The sequence below is a fragment of the Amblyomma americanum genome, chromosome 8 (assembly GCF_052857255.1).
Source record: "Amblyomma americanum isolate KBUSLIRL-KWMA chromosome 8, ASM5285725v1, whole genome shotgun sequence".
Taxonomy (NCBI): Eukaryota; Metazoa; Arthropoda; class Arachnida; order Ixodida; family Ixodidae; genus Amblyomma; species Amblyomma americanum.
The window spans coordinates 154376340-154383190 of NC_135504.1; positions in this window are offsets into that span (position 1 = coordinate 154376340).

The following is a 6851-nucleotide window of genomic DNA, read 5'->3' on the forward strand; positions in this document are numbered from 1 at the left end:
ATACATACATACATACATACATACATACATACATACATACATACATACATACATACATACATACATACATACATACATACATACATACATACATACATACATACATCCATCCATCCATCCATCCATCCATCGATCCATCCATCAATCCATCCATCCATCCATCCATCCATCCACCCATCTATCCATCCATCCGGTGGGCGTGCGCGGGTTGGTGGTAGTAGTTGCGGCCGGCTGCAGGGGCTTCGGTGGGCGCATCAAAAACAATATCCCTGCCTTTTTCGTAAAGAACCAACTCGTCCTAAGCCAATTCTTGGCGACAGCAAATGGGAACGCTATTTTCCTTCGTATCTCTTAGTCCGGAAAATAAACGCCAAATAATTGTGAACCAGTAAGCAGCGCTGTGTGCCTGGATACCAAATTTTTGCTTGCGTGTTTTCTTGTTTCAAATTTTCACAGTGGTTCTCTCGAAGTCGGTCTTGTGCTCACATGCCTCCTAGTGTTCTTTCCTGTACTTTAACAGGGAACGTAGTGCAGTGACACAAAACTAGCTGAGTGACTTCGAGGGAACATGCAATGCGCTCACCGCCGAGAAATCAACGCACATTTGTCAATGCTACCAAAAAAATACGTCCCTCTGTCTTATGTCCGAAGTGTCAGCGAAACCCCCACAGGAATCATAAAAAAGGGGATCTCCAGGTTGCGCACAAGCATAAAAACACGGCTGCGCTTGCCTACCTGCTCCCAAAATCGGCCACGGCATTATCCACAAAATTGCTTGCGCCGGCTGCGACACAAGCTAAACGAAAAATCTAAAGGAAAGAATTCGGCAACACAGAAACAACGTCTGCAACTACAAAGAAAGTGCAACATTCCGAAGTCTAAAACCACAGAGACAACTTCAACGAAACCAGCATATTTGGAACCGAAACAAATTGCCGAAAACGCTCTTACTTGAATACTGGCTCATTCCAACGACCGTGAACAACATCAACAGCAGCAAGAGGAACCTCCTCCCTTTATAAGAACAAAAACTTTGCTCCACGGCAGCTGCCCAAGGAAAAAAAGTGGCCTTTGACCTTCAACATACACTCCGACAACGTGACTCACAGCCTTAATGTTAACCAGGATACGTATCAAGCACTTGAGATGACAGCGAAATCAAGCGTGAATTGGGTCATTTAGTAAGGCAGAAACTTGGGCTAGTTGGATATTGTTTGAACTCATATTTTCTAGCGCTTAGTGAACACAAGGGACAAGAACACAAATACACAGGACGTACGCTAGCGTACGTCCTGTCATGTTCTTAATGTCATGTTCTTAATCATGTTCTTAATTGAAAATGAAAGGTTCAAGTTTGACAAGAACATTTTCTTCGTGCCCCACATAGAGTCGTTTTTTGGGTGGTTAAGGCGGTCGGAAATGTGCAACGATCAGACAGACGTTAGAGCGGCACTCGATGCTGTATAGAACGCTTTAGAAACTGGCTTAGTGTCTGCTTCCTAAGGCAGGCAGCAACGTCATAGAACCGGAGAGCGAAGCACTTGAAGCGCTGATCAGTACACGTAAACCTGCAGTCACGCACCCCAGAAACGCGCACTACTTTCCACCGGGGGCATAAATTTGGCTCATCGAAGACATTCTCGGGACTCAGGAAACGTTGCTGCCGGCACCAAACACAGCAGCATTTCTTTCTTACTTTCTTTATTTTTATCTTAGTCATTTGCCTAAGAGAGGGTTGAGACTACAGGCTTGGCATCGCCTGACGAGGCCTCAGCCCCCTGGGCATGACAAAGAGGCAAAACATTTATACATATATACATACATATAACAGTGCGGCTGGGCGGCACAAAAACAATATCATTGGTCAAAATACAAACGCAAACACTGCATACAAGATACACAAATATACATCTGTAAAAGGAAAGGGCACTCAACGAGAAAATTGCACTATAAATGTAGAATGGGTACAACATAAAAATGATAACCCGCCGCGGTGGCTCAGTGGTTAGGGCGCTCGACTACTGATCCGGAGTTCCCGGGTTCGAACCCGACCGCGGCGGCTGCGTTTTTATGGAGGAAAAACGCTGAGGCGCCCGTGTGCTGTGCGATGACAGTGCACGTTAAAGATCCCCAGGTGGTCGAAATTATTCCGGAGCCCTCCACTACGGCACCTCCTTCTTCCTTTCTTCTTTCACTCCCTCCCTTATCTTTTCCCTTACGGCGCGGTTCAGGTGTCCAACGATATATGAGACAGATACTGCGCCATTTCCTTTCTTCAAAAACCAATTATTATTATTATTATTAAAAATGATAAGAGTTATGATACATATGCAACACAATGCACAAAATAAGAGATTTTTCCTCATTTTTCCCCTTTCCTCTTCCCCTTGAAGCACAGAAAGAAAATATGTCTATGAACAAATATCAGCATATATAAGAACAGTACAGGCATCGCAAGTAAGAGAAATGGGAGATGGCAAAGGGAACATGATTAATTGCAAAAGAGACAAAACATCTATACACTACACTTCCACAGAAAAGATATTAGTGAGAAGAGTAGACAACATCACTAAACAAAAGAGCTCTCTTACAATTCTTTTTTGAAGGCAGGGAACGGTTTATTGTAATTAACGGGAATGTCTCTTCTATTGAGCATTTTGGTAACCTGAACGGGTAGTGTTTGCCGGCCATAGTTTGTTCTATTGGCATTCTCATTTTCGGATCTCTGATGTCGTACGGGATTACACTCTCCGTAGGTACCCTATGCAGTCTGTTCTTATGTATCCATTGTAGCAGCTTGAAGTAGTATACCTGGTCTGCCCTCAGAATATTGTACTTACTAAAAAGTGGGTGAGTTCTTAGTTTCCGTTTATCCTCATAGTAAGTTTCACATATGCGTAGCACTTTCTTCTGCAAAGTAATTAATTTGTTGTAATTTGAGTCAGTTGTTGTGCCCCAAACTAGTATACTATATACTTGCCATGGTAGGATACATAATTGGATCGCGTTTTTCGAGAAAAAATGGACTGCAGCAGCTGCACTCTTCTTAAGCGATCAGCCTTTGCGCCCCGTGACAGTTAACCCGTCATCAGGAAAGATGAGGCTTTTTATCCTGCACAGTAGCTTATGTATGTTCTGTACGCCCTGAAGAACTACGTCGAGGTGTTGCTGAACAAAAGGAGGTTTTTAGCAAAACCCCTTCAAGGTGCAGTGAACAATGCAGTTGACGCTCTTGCAGAGCATGGAACGTGCAGCAAAAGCTTGCTTGCTTCACGGCAAGCTTCTGAAACTCCTCTGGAGCAAGTTTTTCCGGCCTGTTTTTCAGAGCTATGCCTTAAACGCGACGGAGGAACGACGTAGTGAAGCCGTTCACATCAAAGCATCTCTCTCGAAATGTCTTAAAGTTGTGAAAACGTTTGCGTGTATGTATGTTAGATTCTGATTGCGACAGTAAAGTTTTTCTATTCACTCATCGCTCAGATAAATGCCTAACGTTTCTGCGTATATATCGATCGATTCAGATACGCGTTCTGCTCCGAATGCGTGTTTGTACAAAGCAGCACACTAATAATTATCTTCGATAAAACCGAAAAGTGAGGAATTCATATCTGTACTGCAGCAACAGTATATTTATATGCCCGGCCGTCGCTTTCAGGATTTTCTTGATGACCAACTTTCCTTAAGTACGTCTCCACATGCCTTAACAAAAAGAACTTAGCAGGTTATAACTTTCACTATCTTGCCCGCACATAATGAATATTTTACTGAAAGAAGAGGAGTATATAGAGTAGCGGAAGTGCGCACCGCGTATTACGCTGCCTGAAACTGTTCCTCTCGCGTCGTCACCCAGGGCTGCGCACGCCACACGTCGGCAGCTTCGCGCACTTGCGCAAACTGCGCCTAAAAACAGTTGAGCGCGCATGAAAGAAATTGGCGGTGGTTTAGCTCTGGTTAAAGCGGGAGCGACAAGATAGCTACAGCCTGCCGAGTGGAACATCCTTAGTTGAATTGCAAAGTCTGTCTTTCGCCGCTCCGTTTTGCTGGGCGTTCTCTCTTCAGCTTCATCCCACTTGAAACGGAGCATGCGCACTGCTGTGGCAGCTTGGTTTCGCCGGCGTGCCGTGCCGCCAGCAGCTTCGCACCACGCGGCTGATCACGTGACCAACAATGCGATCAGCCATGGCGTCGCGCCGCCAGCAGCTGCTTTGCACCTCGTGACGAACCACGTGACAGCGCGGCCACGGGGTGGTGCCGCCACCGCCACGGCGCCGCCACGCTGAAGGCTCGATACGCTATAGTGATGTAGCTATCACTACAAAAATAGAGGAGGCTATGGCTTAACCGCAAACGTATTCGGTGGCGGTATCTATGGGAGCCACTGAAAAACCCGCACACTCACTGAATAAAAAAAAACAAACCTGCGCCGAGGGCGGGAATCGAACCGGGACCTATGGCGCTTCAGGCGGAGACGCTGCCACTCCTCCGTGACGGCTCTTTTTTTCTTTATTGCATGGTAATAGTGGCGAAAAAAAAGTCCAAACACGCTTACGCCACAAAACACCAGGCCACCTTACTCCTGCATGAACCCTCCTTCCAAAACACTAAAAGTCCGAAAGGCACACACATGCTTCCAGATAGGGGAGCCAGCTAGGCGGTTCCTGCAGTGCAGCATACACACCACGCAGCAAAGCGCATTTTTCACGAAACAAAAATTTCGACGATCGTGGTGACTCGGCTTGGCCGTCCATCATGCGGCTCTTCCGGAGACTAAATATAGTCCTAGCAACATGAATGGATCATATGGCACAGCACTGTTTTTCTCCGCGGGCAAAATACCAATACCGTAGGGTGTGATGTCAATATCCTTCTTAATTGTTCGTTGTAAAATGTCCCAGAAGAAGATAGCAGCAATGCACAGAACAAAACAATGGTCAATTGTCTCTGGTAATTGCACAGGGGACAATTCACAGTCCATGGCGCAAGCATCTCCTCTGCATGAATCCATGCCTTCAGAGACAGCGTTGCATTGTGCAGCTTAAAAAGGAATTTTTTCGCGGCAGAAGAAATGCGCCTTTGCCAAACACATTTTAAGGCAGTGGTATCAAGGAACTCCAGAAAAGGTTGCCGATACAAGGACACAGGGAACAAAGGAATTTTTTTCCATCTAAGAAAGAATGTAAAAATTATTTCTGTAACTTCAACTCAACTCTTACATGTCACCCTGATTTGATGTATCTTGCCTTGGTTTTAATCTGACTAATCGTCCTTTGACCGCGTGTTTCCATATCATCTCATGATTTTCTTCTTTTTGTCTCACTGTTTGTTTCGTGTATATATGCGCTTTTGAGATCTGCTTTATAGCCCATATATTTTCAATGTGACCTTTGATGAGTGCGTTTTCTTTCTTTTGTTGATAATCTGCGTCGACTGCTGCCTTGTAAGGTTGCCCCTGGGCCGTCGTCAAGTTGCTTAGTGCAACTTTTAGTCCAGGGGACCATTCAGAGTTTGTGTTTGTAGCACTCTGAAAAAAAAATTGAATTGAAAATACTCTGTTTCTGAGTCATCTGCCTGCTGGAGGGAGAGGCTATACAGGTAGTCTAAAGAAACGCGCACAGTGAGGAATTTGAAGGTGTCAGCAACTTCCTTAACTAATCCCCATAAAGGCCTCTCACGAGTATGTCCTGTTGGTGAGAATCGGAAAGGCAAATGAGCACTGAGACGCCTAATAAGCATACTACTAAAAAAGGGTGGTTTGAGAATTTGAAAAAAAAAACGCCAGACAAGCTGATGCACGAATAAGTGAGCAAGGCAGATTCCACCAGACTTTACAGAATGAAGTAGGTTATCGCGACGCATGGGTTCCCATTGAAAATGCCATACGAATGTATTAAATATCCTGCGCATCCCGTGCACTTTCTTCCTCGCACAGTGGAGAAGCTGCACCACATAGGCAAGTTTTGCAAATAGAAAAAATATTTAAGACTTGAGCCTCAGCAAACAGTGACAGTTCAATACCCATCCAAGTCTGGGTTTGTGGCCTCATGGAGACTATCAGAGAATCTCAGTAGGCGCCACTGTCGCGAATTTGGTGAAGAGGAACCCCAAGGTAGTGAAGAGGCCCGCAGCCCCAGCTTATGCCACCATAATGACTTGGCGCTGTACCCCAATGGCGCAGCCAATACAGCTTGGATTTATCTACATTAAGAGCCGCACCTTATGCCTAGAAAAATTGTTGAGTCAAATGTTAGGAATATGTTAGGAACCACTATACCGTTGAGATCGGATATTCGGAGATATTGAATTTTCACAGAGGAAGGAGGATTAGATACTCTCCTCCGCATGTCTCTAGCACAGCAAGAAGCAGCTAGTTGGCGAGGCTGCAAACGGGAACTTTCTTTAACTTACACATCCTACACAATTCAGGGACACATGCCCGTGGTGAGGGGCAACCCCCACGCTATACCATATCACCTGGGAGTGCGAACGCAACTACGCCTTCCACCAACACAAAACCCCGAGTGCGGAGCAATGGGTGAACTGGCTCACCAGCTGCGACCTCACTGCCCAAAGGGCACTAGTGTAGCACGCAAGCGAAGCAGCTAGGCTGAGCCTAGGAAGGAAGGAAGGAAGGAAGGAAGGAAGGAAGGAAGGAAGGAAGGAAGGAAGGAAGGAAGGAAGGAAGGAAGGAAGGAAGGAAGGAAGGAAGGAAGGAAGGAAGGAAGGAAGGAAGGAAGGAAGGAAGGAAGGAAGGAAGGAAGGAAGGAAGGAAGGAAGGAAGGAAGGAAGGAAGGAAGGAAGGAAGGAAGGAAGGAAGGAAGGAAGGAAGGAAGGAAGGAAGGAAGGAAGGAAGG